The 15,826-nt window shown below is 39.4% G+C and overlaps 1 protein-coding gene across 7 annotated transcripts in view; it reads right to left on the minus strand.

The window, feature by feature from the left end:
- Positions 1–15,826, minus strand: part of pphln1 (periphilin 1) — a 138,542-nt gene that overhangs the window by 47,561 nt on the left and 75,155 nt on the right. The gene's annotated exons all lie outside the window — the stretch shown is intronic.

Raw genomic sequence — 15,826 nt, forward strand, 5'->3', positions numbered from 1 at the left:
ATTCCCTCTTCTTACAGTATATTTTTGGGAATATTTATGGTATTCCAGATTCCACCTTAACCCAGATATACACCCTTCAATTATTGTGAACAGTTATCGTTGATGCTTTTTAAATATGTTTCCTGCCTGAGAATCCTCCAGTCCTGAGCAACTGGTCAGTCTTCTTGATGACTATGCAACTGTGCCTGTATCTAATTCTCTCATAGCTGGTGATAGTTTGAAAGGCAAGTCAGAATGAGCTTCAAAAAACTCAACTCTCTACTGCCTGCTCAAGGTTTTGATTAGCAGCAATAAATAAAGTTATTTAGCTGCAGGCCAAAAACCCAAGGCTATTTTTAAATTATATCTGAAAAAAAAGCAGATGTAATAGATTTTGACAGTCAAACATAATGGAAACATTAGAAAGGAACTAAAGCATTAAAACTTTAACTACTTAATTAAGCATCATAACCCAGAAGTCAATTATTAAAACTTCACTAAACTATTAGAAAGCAACAAGTGCAAAAAGGGCTCTGATACTTGAAATTTCCTTTTCCATTTGTGTTTGTTTCCCAATATGTAGGAAGAGTACAATACTAGAATTTGAATGAGAGTTACAAGCAGTCTAATGTTAAGTTTCATTCTTATTAGTCATACAACAGCCTCATTTTTAAAAAATAATTGATGTTGTGTATTTAATATTCTTATATTTGAATAATTAGAATCAATAATCAATAATCTTGTATATATAGATCAATTAAACATTCTTGTTCATTTAATTAATTATTACACATTACATGTATTAAGTGAATTGCATAAGTCATCACACTACCACATTATACGTGCGTGCCTCACATGTAAACACAAAGTTAGTATTTTGGACCCTCATGTCTTCTTTTGAATCATTATAATGTTTTGAAGTTACAAAACATAAGATTGGTGCTGAGGTATTTTAAAAAAATAAACGCAAGATGGCTACCGACCTGTTGAAATACAGTGAGACATTTACACTAAAAAAAACAGCATGAGGAACTGCAAGTTAAAAAACAGCGCAGCCCAGCACATACAGAGACAGTCAAGATTTTTTTAAAAAGCAGCGCAGCACATGATCTTTGGAAGGGAAGACATGATCAAGTTTAAAAAAAAGTCAGGAAAGGGACTAAAGAATGAGTATCAGGTGATAATAATCATGAAAAAAATCAGAAATGACTGGCTATGTCAGAAAAATTATCATGTTTGATTATATAAAAGATAACTGGAATATGCATACTGAGTTAATTCAGCAATATTTTAAAGCAAATAAGAAGCCAGTGAGAAACGAGTACAAATTTTGCCAAGTGCATTGGGTTTAAAGGCATACAACTTAACATGCTCCAACTAAACCAACAGAAATGAGCTCTGCTAATATTGTCAAAGTGACACACGAACACTTAGAAAGAACCGAAACCATTGTTGACTGCAGAAGACTTCAGGTTTCACAGGTGGAATCAAAAAAGGGGAGCATACGTATCAGCGTATTAGAGATTATGAACAATATCAGTTCAGTGATGGGTTTAATGAAACACTAAGAGATTGTTTAGTTTATGGAATCTTAAAAGAAAGCATTCAAAAGTGGGTCCTAACAGAAGTACAGCTTACATTTAAAAGAGCAGTGGAAATTTCTGTTTCAATGGAAACTGCAGACAGAAAAAGAATTGAGTTGCAGTGAGGAATGAAAGTGAGCTCAAACAAAATTGCAGCATCTAAAGAGAAACCATCCTGGGTGAACAAACTGTGTTACTGTTGTGGCAACGGCTCACATACACCAAACAAGTGCAGTTTTAAAGGCAAAATTTGCAGAACATGCAACAAAATAGGTTACATACAAAGAGCGTGTCAAGCAGGCAAAAATAAATGGGCTGCACAGTGAAGAGAAAAAGCTTAAAAAGTCAAGTTGCTGTTTCAAAAAGAGCACTAATTTATGTGCTGTTGATTAAAAATTTGATAATGACAAGAGTGACACAGGACTATGTAGCCTTGAGAGTTACAGTGTGAAAACCAATAGACAAGCAATATGGCTTACACCAGAAGTGAAGGGCAATTTAATTAAAACGGAACTAAACAGTGGTTTAGCTGTTTCAGTCATTCCACAAAATGAGTCTAAACAGCATTTCAAAGATACTGAACTGACACCTGCAGATAGCCAACTAAGAACTTTTACTAGAGAAAAGATAACTCTTGTGGGAATGACATTCATAACAGTGAAATACAACTATTGAATTGAATTAAATTGATAATAAATAGAACGGTCGGTGTAATATAAAGTACACTCAAATCAGCGTGAGTTCATCAGTCTGACGGCCTGGTGGAGGAAGCTGTCCCTGAGCCTGTTGGTCCTGGTTTTTATGCTGCAGTACTGCTTCCTGGATGGCACAGCTAGAATAGATTGTGATTGGGATGGCTTGGGTCCCCAATGATCCTATGGGCCCTTTTTTTTACACAACTGTCCTTGTAAATGTGCTGAATTATGGGAAGTTCACAACTACAGATGTGCTGGCTGACCACACCACTCTCTGCAGAGTCCTGCAATTGACAGAAGTGCAGTTCCCATACGAGGCAGTGATGCAGCCAGTAAGGATGCATTCAATCGTGCTCCTGTAGAAAGTTCTTAGGATTTGGGGGCCCATACCAAACTTCCTCAACCGTCTGAAGTGAAAGAGGCACTGTGTGCCCTTTTCACCTCACAGCTTATGTGTACAGAGCACATGAGGTCGTCAGTGATGTGGATGCTGACGAACTTGAAGCTGTTTACCCCTCTCAACCCCAGATCCACTGATGTCAATAGGGGTTAAGCTCATCTCCATTCCTCCTGTAATCCATAACCAGTTCCTTTGGTTTTGCGACATAGAGGGAGAGGTTGTTTTCTTGACACCACTGTGTCAGAGAGATGATTTCTTCCTTAGGTCACTTCATTATTGTTTGAGATAAGGTCAATCAATGTAGTGTTGTCGACAAATTTAATTAGCAAATTGGAGCTGTGTGTGGCGATATAGCAGAGGTAGGCAACCTAAGGGGGTTTTCTAGAATGCCTTATTCATTAATTTGAGGCAAAACATAACTATACGTATTTAAAAGGATACTTGCCATATTTCAAGTTTTTTATGGCATTTATCTTGCCCAACGTCAGCTCATCAATACATGATCCGGCCCACAGAGGCAAAAGGTTGCTGACCTCTGGTATACAGGGAGTAAAGGAGGTGATTCCGTATGCTGCCCTGAGCCACAACTAGGCTTATATATGGTAAACACAGGAGGACCAGCATTGTGGGTAAGTGATTGACTGAGACAACTACAGCTTGACTGAAGATCCATTTACAATTAGCATGTCTCACCCCCTGCAATGAAGCCATTAGAAAGCAAATCAGGAAAGGTACTGGATGATGCCACAACTGTCTCCATGCCAAACACTATGAACCATTCATTGTCCAACAAAAAACAACCCGGTTTTGGTGCTAGCCTCTGGTTGAAAAGCATTTGGACCAAAGAAGAACCATGCTGCTCAGAGAAAACATAGGTGACGAAAGCAGTGGTCTAATAACAGTTTTGAAGGCAACGTATCTGAGAAAGCTTCTGATATGTTAATCCGGCAGTTATTTGTGAAATGTGGCTTGGTTTTTAAACTGGAGGAGAGTAAAAGGAGCTTCAGGAAAGTTGCAAGCATTCGGCTTTTGTGAATACAAAGAAGCAGAACCTACTCTGTGTGCATTAAGATTATTGCATTAACTTCAAGTGGGTGACAAAAAGCTGTTTGCAAAAAGATGATGCAAAGACCAAAGCCCAGCTAGATTAATGGAAAGCCAAAAAGAAAGGAGTTAATAGAGATACAAAAACAGAGGATTTATCAGATCGTAAAGGAAGCAATGGAAGGATTAATAAGAGAATACTTGAGTGAATTAAAAGTACCTTCCCAAGATTGAGATGTACAAATTAGAAGAAGAAAAAGGAAGAAGAAAGGTGGCTACCGCTATCAGAACCACTTCCTGGAATCTCAGAGTTAACAGGAAGGAGGCCCCAAATCCTGAGATTTAATCACAGCCACAAGTTTCACCTGCCAAACAGAGTGATCCCTATTGTCAGGAAAGATGTTATCTCACAAGGGTGAGAAATTCTCCACAGTGATTTATACAAGACTCACATATCTTCCTTTTAATTAATTTAATGATCTGAAGTTACAAAACATAATACTTGATACCAAAAGAGGAAATTAATTGAACAGCAGCAATAAAACCATGATGACGTGGAAAAGATGAGGTTTAATTGTCCAGCACTTCAAAATCAGAATCAGAAGCAGGTTTAATATCATTGGCATATGTAACGAAGTTTATTGTTTTGCAGGTGCATTACATTCCAGTACATAATAATAAAAGCTATAAATTACTATATATATATATATATATATATATATATAAAAAAACACAATTAAATTAATTAAGTAGTGCAAAAAAGAGAGAAAAATACTGAGGTAGTGTTCATGGGTTCAGTGTTCATTCAGAAATCTGATGGTGGAAGAAAGACTGAGTATGGTCTTCAGGCTCCTGTCCTTCCTCCTTGACGGTATCAATGAGAAGAGTCTTGTTGGAGGAAATGCTCTGATTTTTTTTGGTCTACCTTACACCTCTGGAAATGGCTTTTCCTTATTCATTTTATCTAAATAACTGATGACTTTGAACACTTCCATCAATCACCTTCGCACTAGAAGCAGTTTCTCCAGTGAGTCTATATTATTGAAAGATTCTCAAGAAATCATTTCACTAAATCTTTTTCACACATTCTCTTGGATCTTCACATCCTTCAAAACTTCAATGATAAATTCCATGTGCCATAGTCTATCCATTCCACCATCTTGCAGTCTAGTCCCATCATCCTCACCATTCTATTCATTACCAAGTTGTGCATTATTTGTAGATTTATGAGCATCAATACCCATGCAATAGAGTCTGGTCTCCTGTCAAGTGGTCACTGGGTCTAGATCTTGTTCTGTGAAGGTTGTGCAATAGATATCCGCTGTCCAGCAGCTCTTCATGTCAGCAGAAACCATGCACAGAGAATGCCCACTGCAAAGTATGAAGCTTGGACCTGGAACATCATGAAGTAAACAAGTCAAGTCACTTTTTATTGTCATTTTGACCATAACTGCTGGTACAGTACACAGTAAAAACGAGACATTTTTCAGGACCATGGTGCTACATGAAACAGTACAAAAGCTACACTGAACGTAAAAACAACACAGAAAAAAATCTACACTAGACTACAGACCTACCCGGGACTGCATAAAGTGCACAAAACAGTGCAGGCATTACAATAAATAATAAGCAAGACAATAGGCACAGAAGAGGGCAGTAAGTTGGTGTCAGTCCAGGCTCTGGGTATTGAGGAGTCTGATGGCTTGAGGGAAGAAACTGTTACACAGTTGGTCGTGAGAGCCCGAATGCTTCAGTGCCTTTTCCCAGATGGCAGGAGGGAGAAGAGTTTGTATGAGGGGTGTGTGGGGCCCTTCAAAATGCTGTTTGCTTTGCAGATGAAGTGTGTAGTGTAAATGTATGTAATGGCTGGAAGAGAGACCCTGATGATCTTCTCTGCTGACCTCACTATCCGCTACAGGGTCTTGTGATCCGAGATGTTGCAATTTCTGAACCAGGCAGTGATGCAGCTGCTCAGGATGCTCTCAATACAACCCCTGTAGAATGTGATGAGGATGGGGGGGGGGGGGGGGGGTGGGAGATGGATTTTGCTCAGCCTTTGCAGAAAGTAGAGACGCTGCTGGGCTTTCTTTGCTATGGAGCTGGTGTTGAGGGACCAGGTGAGATTCTCTGCCAGGTGAACACCAAGAAATTCGGTGCTCTTAAGGATCTCTACCGAGGAGTCGATGTTCAGCAGAGAGTGGTCGCTTCGTGCCCTCCTGAAGTCAACAACCATCCCTTTTGTTCACATTCAGAGACAGGTTGTTTGGCTCTGCACCAGCTTGATTGTTGTTAGCCGCTGCACCTCCTCTCCGTATGCTGACTCGTCGTTCTTGCTGATGAGATCCATCAGTAATAGACCTAAACGTTGTTCTGCTATCATAGCTATCATAACTTGAGAACACAGATGTGTTAATGACAATATTTTTGCACTGAATGAGACATGCCAAGCAGGAGATAACCAATTCAATGAACAAGACTAGACCAGAGAGGGAACACAGAAAAAAGAATGCCACCTTTACACAGTGAACTTCATCATTAAGAATGGGCTAGTCAAAAGCTTGGCAACTTTCCCTGTTGATAAAACAATTATCTTCTGACCCTCTACTCACTCTAATTGGAACCTTATCAGTGCAGGAAGGATGCTGATGCTTTGAGAGTGTGTAAAAAAAAAAGTTATCTAGGATGATGCCTGGTTTAGAGAGCATGAACTACAAGTAGAGGTTGGACAGAGTCAGGTTGCTTACTCAGTGGTAGAGGCTGAGGTAAGATCTGACACAAGTTTATAAAGTAAACAGCCTGTAGCTTTTCCCCAGTGTTGAAATGTCTAATACCAGAGGACAGAGGTACATTAATTTAAGTTGTGAGGGGCAAGCTCAAATGAGAAATGCAGGGTTTTTTTTGCACAGAGTGGTGGGTACCTGGAATATGCTGCCAGGATTGCTAGAGATGAATATGATAGAGGTATTCAAGAGACTCTTAAATAGGGACAAAAAGTACAGGATAGAACAGACAGTCTAGAACTAGTGACCACAAGTTTAAGCTGAAAGAAAAAAAATTAAAAGAGATCTGAAGGGTATGTTTTTCTACACAGAGTGAGTGGGGGGTGTCTGGAATGAGCTGACAGAGGAAATGCTGGAGGCAGATACAATTACAACACTTAAAAGACATTTGGATATGAACTTGGAAAGAAGAGGCATAGAGATATGTGCCAAATGCAGGATAAGGGTTTAATGGAATTAGCATTTTGTTTAGCATAGACAAGGTAGTCCAAAAGGACCTGTTCTGTACAGTACAGAAGATCTCCAAACAGATCCAAACCAATTTAAAAAATCTCCCAATGACTACCACTACTTCAGTCATTTACAATTTCTCAGTCAGCAGCCAATCACGACCTTCTCTCCAAAATGAAACACATGCAATTTCAAGATTCAAGATTCATTTATTATCAAAGAATGTATAAATACAACCTTGAGATTTCCTTACTCACAGGTAGCCACAAAGCAAAAAAACCGAAAGAGCCCAATTTAAAAAAAAGAATAAAAATAAAAGACCAACACTTGAGAGAGAAAAAATAAAATACATGCAAACAATTGAAATGAGTAACAACAGTTCAAGCCAAAATTGAGACCTCAGATCCAAACCCAAGATAAGGCCCAAAGTCTCACTTATCAGTTCACCATATTAGCAGCAGCTGGGGCAGTCAGGATTTAAACTGACCCAACAACAGAACAGCGAAGGGCTCTGCAGCCTGGAGAGAGGAGTGAAGATCGCCAAGAGTGAGCAATATCGGCTCTCACCTCCAATCTGGGCTGGTGTTTTCACAGTAGGTAACTTTATCAAAAAAGGTAATGGACATAAAACTCATAACTGTTTCTCATTCCAAAGATGCTGCGTGACTTGCTTATTTCCAGGATTTTCTTTCAAATTTATGGCAACTGCAGTTCTGTGCTTTTCCATAGGATGGAGCCAAAGGTCACCGCAACAGGGCAAACATTTCAGTAACCTCCCTTTCAAAGCAACACAGAGTACCCCATATTGAATGGGAGGAAATGCCATCCAGCTAGAGGGACTAAAATCTTTTCATGCAGATAGGAATGCCATGACCTCTGGTAAGACCCACTGTTCACTGCTGGTAAGCTTTTAATAGTGAAGTATAGGCCTTATTACCTACCAAGAGAGTTTTTGCTACTATGATCGAGGCTGTGTATTCCCCCCCTCCTCCCCACTACCTTTGTGCCAATGGTGGGGAAGCACTGAGTGAACATCATCAAAGACCTGCAAACCACATACTGTGACATTTTTGTAACTGGGGATTTCAACCGCACAAATCTAAAAACATGACTGACTAAATTTTATCAACATGTTGATTTTGCTACCAGAGGAGAGAACACATTGGAATTCGTTTACACCAACATTCATGGTTGCATCCCCCATCCCGTTCCCACCTTAGATATTCTGATCATGTATGTTATGCGAATCGCTGCATACAGACCACTGCTAAAACATGCCAAGCCAGTTTGCAAGGAAATCGGTGTTTGGCCAGAAGGAGCCAAGTCAGCATTACCGGAAGGGAGGCAGCTACTTATGGTGATCATATCAACATTGACGAATAGACAAGATTTGTGACCAGCTACAAGGTAAAAAGCACCAAAGATATCACTGTCATTAAACCTGCCACCATTCAGGCAAATCAGGAACCATGGCTGACAGCAAAGGTCGGGGTATGGCTGATAGAATGAGATGCTGCGTTTAGTTCTGGGAGTAAAGTGGCTCTCAGGTCAGCAAGAGCTGTGCTTTTCCACATCATTAGGAAGGCAAAATGGGATTACATACAAAAAAATCTACTGTGACACCAGGGACACACATTGCATACAGCACGGCATTCAGGCCACAGCAGACTAAAAGACCACATCAATTTATTTTGTTTCATCATTGTTGCTGATGAGGCCAATCACTGTCTTGTTTAGGGAATAAGGACGCTTTTGAGGAGGCTCAATAATACTAAAGTCAGGATCTGTGGAGGTTGAGGGCTGAGGACCACTTCGGCAAGCAACACGCCACTTTTGAAAAGATCTAAGATTTCTACTTTCTCGGCAAGAGATAGCACTTTACATTCCCTCTTAGCCTTTGAGGAATTGCTTTGACTATCTAATTGCTTTTTAGGAACCATTTTTTCACAGAAGCAAAGTAGCGACCGAACGAGACGCAAGGCTAACAACGCTCAAACAACAAGTGCTGGAGAGAGAACTTCCAGGTTTTCCCGATCCACAGTTGGTTGAGTCCGTGCATGCGGAACCCAGGGATAAGGAAGGCCAACTGTATTGCCAAATCCAGTTCTAACCATGCTGACAACACAACAGTGATTGGCCTCATCAGCAACAATGATGAAACAAAATAAAGGGAGGAGAATGGAGAGGCTTGTGGACTGGTGTAAACACAATAACCTGAGTCTCGATGTGGACAAGACTAAAAAATTTTTTGTAGACTTCAGAAAGATGCAGCTGACCACTCCCTCTGACATATCAACTGCTTTTCCATGGAGAGTCAGGAGCACCAAGGTTCTTGATACGCACATTACTGTTGATTTCACCTGGTCCCTCAACATCATCACTTTAGCCAAGAGAGCACACCAGCACTTCCACTTCCCAAGCAAACTGAGGCAAGTGAGGCTCCTGCCCACACAGCCCCCATTCTCATCTCATTCTAATGGACACCATTAAGTACGTCCTGACCAGTTGCATCTATCTGGTATGGGAATTGTAATGCATCAGATCATAAGACACTACAATGGATAGCAAGGTCTGTGAAAACATCATTGGTATCTCTCTCTCCCCCCATCCCATTTAGAACATATCAGAAGCACTACATACACAGTGCCGCCAGCACTGTCAAAGACCCCTCCATCTTTTCCACAATCTGTTTGATCTCCTGTTATCAGGTAGAAGGTACCGCTGCATAAGAACTAAAACTATCAGGCTGGGTCAGAGCTTCTTTCCCCAGGCTGTTAGACGCCTTCATGCCCTGCAGCCACCAAAGCACACATGTATACTATGTCTGAATATCCTGCCCCCACCCCCTCCCCAACTCATGGATACAACACGAGCATCCTCCACTGGTCACTTCTCATCTTTTATTGCTGCTGTTTCATATATTTACACTAAATGCTTGTTTTATTATAATAATGCCAGTAACATTACACTATCTTACTTAAATGTACATCTCGCACTTTATGAACCTGTCAATCTTCAGGCCATACCACTCAGGGATTTGTTCTGATATTATTTTGTGACTGTATGTGCTGTTCTGTGACTATTTGTACTGTGTTTTGTAGCTTGGCCCCAGAGGAATGATGTTTTGTTTAGCTGTATTCATGCATATGGGTGAATGACAATAAATTTAAACTTGAACCTAAATGTCAAGAAACCGTTAAAAGCAACTAGACTGAACAAGCATCATTTCATAACATTTTACTTATGTTAAAAAATAAAATCACAAAAGATTTTCTGCACAACACCATGTCTTGCCCATAATTGTATCCTGAGTACAAGTTTGTCCAGTAGCGTATTTGGCATTTTCAATAAAAGGGGACTATTGATTTAAGATTGTTACATTGTTAAAGCAGTATCATGTGATACCTATCTTTGAAAAATTATAGGCAGAGAACTGTAGATGCACATGGAACGAAATCTTAGTGTGCAGAGTGCCGGCTTTGTGATTAAGCTTACTTCCACAGCCATAGGGTTACAACAAGAACACAGACACTTGATCTGTTGACTCATGATTAATGTCATAACATTATAAAATTTAGATTAACAATTACTATCATGTTAAAAATGTACAGGCTTATTAACAACCATTTCTTACATGACCTACTGTTTTAGTATTGTTACTATTATAGAAAGCCTAAAATCAACAACACATTAACTCTATTAATGCGGTATATGATGAAGAAACAAAGCAAAATAACATAACAGGAAACAGGCTATTCAGCCTCTCGTGTCTGCTGTCATTCAGTAAGATCTTACCTGATCTTTTTTCGTCAGGATTAAAAACTAAAATTCTATCAATTTCTGACTTGAATAATGTTAGGGACTTTCGCAGCTTTCTCAATTCCATCTTCTTACCACATTTGCTCTGAACAGACTCAGAGCAATACAGCACAGACACAGCGGTGCTAGAAAGTTTGTGAACCCTGTAGAATTTTCTCTCATTACTGCATAAAAATGACCCAAAATGTGATCATATCTTCACACAAGTCTTAAAACTAGATAAAGAGAAAATTTTTAAATAACACAAAAACACTGTACTTGTTCATTTATTTATTGAGAAAAATGATTCAATACTACATTTTGTTTGATGGTGAACCCTTGCTTTCAGTAACTGGAGTGACCCCCTTTTACAACAATAACTTAAACCAAATGTTTCTGGGAACTGTTTCAGTTCTGCACATCAGCTTGAAGGAATTTTAGGCCATTCCTCCTTACAAAACTGCTTCAACTCTGGGACATTGGTGGGCTTCTTTGCGGGAACTGCTTGCGACAGGTCCCTCCACAATACTTCTGTAGGATTAAAGCCAGGACTTTGACTCGGTCATTCCAAAACTCGTTTTTTTTTCTTTTTAAACTATTCTGTTGTTGACTTACTCTTGTCTGTTAGATCATTGTTTTGTTGCTTTGTCCAACTTCTATTAAGCTTCTCGTGATAGACTGCTACCCTGACATTTTCCTGTAAAATGTTGATACAATTTTAAGTTCATTGTTCCCTCAGTGATTGCACATTGTCCAGGCCCCGAAACAGCAAAGCAGCTCCAATCCATGATGCTCCTTTCACCATGCTTCACAGTTGGGATGAGGTTTTGGTGTTGGTGTGCAGTACCCATTTTTCTCCAAACATTACTATGTGCATTTCTGGCAAAAAGTTCAACTTCTGGGAACATCATCCCAGAAGCATTGTAGAACATTCAGGTGGTCTTTTGCAAACTTGAGACGCGTAGTGATTTTTTTTTTGGAGAGCAGCGCTTTCCTCAATGGTTTCCTTCCATTAACACCGTTCTTGTTCAGTGTTTTTCTTATAGTGGACACATGAACAGAAGCTTCAGCAAGTTCTAGGGGTTTCTGCAGGTCTTTTGCTGTTATCTTTGGGTTCTTTTTCACTTCCTTCAGTATTACGCATTGTGCTCTTGGTGTGATCTTTGCAGGATGCCCACTCGTAGACAGAGTAGCAACATTACCAGGTTTCCTCCGTTTGTAGACAATTTCTCTTACTTTGGATCGATAAACATGCAGATCTTTAGAAGTTCTTTTGTAGCCTTTTCCAGCTTCACACATCTCTACAATTTTTCTTCTAAGGTCCTCTGAAAGTTGTTCTATCGAGGCTTGATACATATAAACAGATCTTTCTTGAGAAGAGCAGGCTCTGTCAGTAACCTGACTTTGTATGTCTTTTTTTAATAGGACAGGGCATCTCTACAACTCATACCTCCAATGTCATCTAATTGACTGGAACACCCGACTCCAAATAGCTTTTGTAAAAGGCATTACCCTAAAGACTCACATACTTTTTCCAACAAATACATGTAATATTGGATAATTTTTCTCAATAAATAAATGAACAAGCATAATGTTTTTGTGTTATTTATTAAATTGGGTTCTCTATCTCGTTTTAGGTCTTGCATGAAGATCAGATCAAATTTTAGATCATATTTATTAATTTTTATATTTATATCTCATAATTTTAAATTTTTCTTATTTAGGGCTCCCCCTCATTCTCCTACATTTGGTGAATAAAAAACCTGGTGTGGCCAACCTATAATTCTGGCCTTCTAGCCCTGGCAACATCCTCATAATTTTTTTTTCCCTGCAGCCTTTCTGGTTTAACCATGTCTTTCAATACTATACACATTTGATGCGGCCTCAACAACTTACGCAACTGTAATATAATGTCCCAACTCTTATACTGAATGCCCTTGCTGATGAAAGCCAGTGTGATAAATGCCTTTTTCACAATCCTGTCTAATTTTTACACTGCTATCAATGAACTATACACTTGTACTCCTAATCCCTCTGTTCCATTACACTCCCCAATGCTTTACAGTTCACAATACACACTCAGTGGCCACTTTATTAGGTACCACCTGTACTTAATAAAGTGGCCTCTGAGTGTATGTTTCTGGTCTTCTGCTGCTACAGCCTATCTACTTCAAGGTTTGATGTGTTGTGCACTCAGAGATGCTCTTCTGCACACCACTGTTGTAACCCTAAAAAAAAAATCTAGTGAATGAAAACACTTTGCTAATGAGGGAGATCAGAAGAGAATGACCACACTGATTCAAGCTGACAGGAAGACAACAGTAACTCAAATAATCATGGGTTACTGGCCATTCTCCTCTGACCTTAACAAGGTGTTTTCACTAATAAAGTGGCTACTAAGTGTATAAAGGGGTGGCGGTATGGAGATACATCTCTACCAAAGGAGGTGTAAGGCACCCCTTCCTTCCACTAGCCTGCAGCTCACTCGTGGGCAAGGTGTAGCACCTACTTAGTCCTCCGATCAGGGTCACATGAGCTGTGGGAGCAGCTAGTGTACATCACAAGTCCTGGCAGACAATTTCTGAAGAGTATTGGTAATAGCTGGGGTTACCTGTCTTGCAAAGACACTGCCCAGAGGAAGGCAATGGCAACCACCTCTGTAGAAAAATTTGCCGAGAATAATCATGGTCATGGAAAAACCATGATCGTCTATATTGTATGATACACACATAATGAATGATGAATGAAGTGTATAATTCCCTAGTTAGGCCACATTTGGAGAGTTCTGTTCCATTCTGGTCACCTCATTATAGGGAGGATGTGGAAATTTTAGTGATAATGCAGAGGAAATTTACCAGGATGCTGCCTGGATTAGACAGCATGTATTATGAAGAAAGGTTGAGTGGGCTTTTCTCTATGAAGTGGAGTATGAGAAGTAATTTGATTAAAGGTGTATAAAATGATAAGAGGTACCGATAGATTGGACAGCTAGTAACTTTTTCCCCAGGGCGGAAATAGTTAACATGAGGAGGCATAATTTTACAGTGATTGCAGGAATGTATGATGGGGGGGAGGGAGGATGTCAAAGGTAGTTTTTTTGCAGAGTGATGGGTGTATGGGGTGATAGTAGAGACAGATTAGGGGCTTTTAAGAGACTCTTAGATACGCACATGGATGAAATAAAAGTAGAAGGGTATGCAGGAGGTAAGCGCTAGATTGATCTTAAAATTAGTTAAAAGGTTGGCACAACATTGTGGCCAAAGGGCCTGTACTGTTCTACATTCCATGTTAATTTTTTGTGATTTGTGAACATAGCACACAGGTTCCACTCAACATTAATGGCATTCAAAAAAACTTTGTTTTTTTAAGAAAAAGACTGCAGATAGGTATATGGACAGGAAAGGAGTGGAGGGTTATGGGCTGAGTGCGGGTAGGTGGGACTAGGTGAGATTAAGAGTTCGGCACGGACTAGGAGGGCCGAGATGGCCTGTTTCCGTGCTGTGATTGTTATATGGTTATATGATTATATGCTGGAAAGTGAAACAAAAATTAGACTGCTGTAAGAATCAAACAGGGTCTGTGGATGATGTTGGTTAAGCATTCTTGTTTGCTTAAATAATTCATAATATGTGAATTGCATACATCATCCCTCTACCATGTGATAAGTGCCCACTTCACTTAAAATAAACATGAAGTTGTCTCACATTTCTTACTATCGCGTCTTCCTTCTAATTAGTTTAATATTTTGAAGTTACAAAACAACATTGGTGACGAGGTATTTTAAAAATGAACCTGAGATGGCCATTGATCTGTTGAATCGTAGCAAGACAGTTGAACTAACACAAAAAAAAATCGCAGCAAGGAACGGTGAGAGAAAAAGTCACAGCCCAGCAAATGTAAAAGCAATTGACTTTTAAAAAAGTCAGAAACGGAAGAATTTAGGGGTTCATAAAGAATGAGCACTGGGTAATAATAATCATAAAAAACATCAGAAATGGCTAGCTACATCGGAAAGAATGACACACTTAATTGCTCAACTGGTAACTGGCTCAAGTATGCTGATTCAACAGTATATTGAAGCAAATGAAATAGCCAATGAGAAATGAGTTCAAATTTTGCTGAGTGCATAGGGTTTAAAGGCATTCAGTTTGCTTTGAAATTTAACTACCCCAACCAAACAACAGAAATAAACTTTGCTGATATTGTCAAAGTAATTCAGGAATATTCAGAATCAAAGCCACTGTGGACTGCAGAACACGTTAGCTTTCATAAGTGGAATCAAAAAGAAGGGAGTCCGTTTTAGCGTACATGGCTAAATTTAAGAAACTGTCAGAGCATTATCCATTCAGTAATGGGCTTATTGATGCACTGTAAGATCGTTTAGCTTGTGGAATCTTTCAAGAAAGCATTCAAAAATGGCTTCTAGCTGAAACACAGCTTACATTTAAAAGAGTAGTGGAAATCACTGTTTCAATGGAAACTGCAGAGATGCAATCGAGTTGTAATCAGGAACGAAAGTGAGTGTGAACAAAATTGCAGCATCTAAACAGAAACCAGCCTGGCTGAACAAATTGTGCTACCATTGTGCCAGGGTCTCATATACACCAAATAAATACAGGTTTAAAGGTGAAACTTGCAGAAAATCCAACAAAGTAGGACACACACAAACAGCATATCGGGCAGACAGAAACAAACAGGCTGCTCATGGAAGAGAAAAGGCTGAAAAGTCAAGTTGGAGTTTCAAAAAGAGCACTAATCTTCATGCTGTTGATGAAAAATCTGATAATGATGAGAGTGACACAGGACTTTGTAGCCTTGAGATTTATAGTGCGAAAAGTAAAAATAGACAATCAATATGGCTTACACCAGAAGTGAACAGCAAATTAATTAAAATGGAATTAGACTCTGGTTCAGCTGTTTCAGTCAGTCCACAAAATGAGATTGAACGGAATTTCAAAGATACTAAACTGAAGCCTGCAGATATCCAACTAAGAACCTATACTGGAGAAAAGATAATGCCTGCGGGAATGACAGTTGTAACAGTGAAATGTTACAACCAACAAGCCAAATTGAGTTTGTATCTGATAAAAACAGGAG

This window comes from Hypanus sabinus, chromosome 8 (genome assembly GCF_030144855.1).
Source record: "Hypanus sabinus isolate sHypSab1 chromosome 8, sHypSab1.hap1, whole genome shotgun sequence".
NCBI lineage: Eukaryota > Metazoa > Chordata > Chondrichthyes > Myliobatiformes > Dasyatidae > Hypanus > Hypanus sabinus.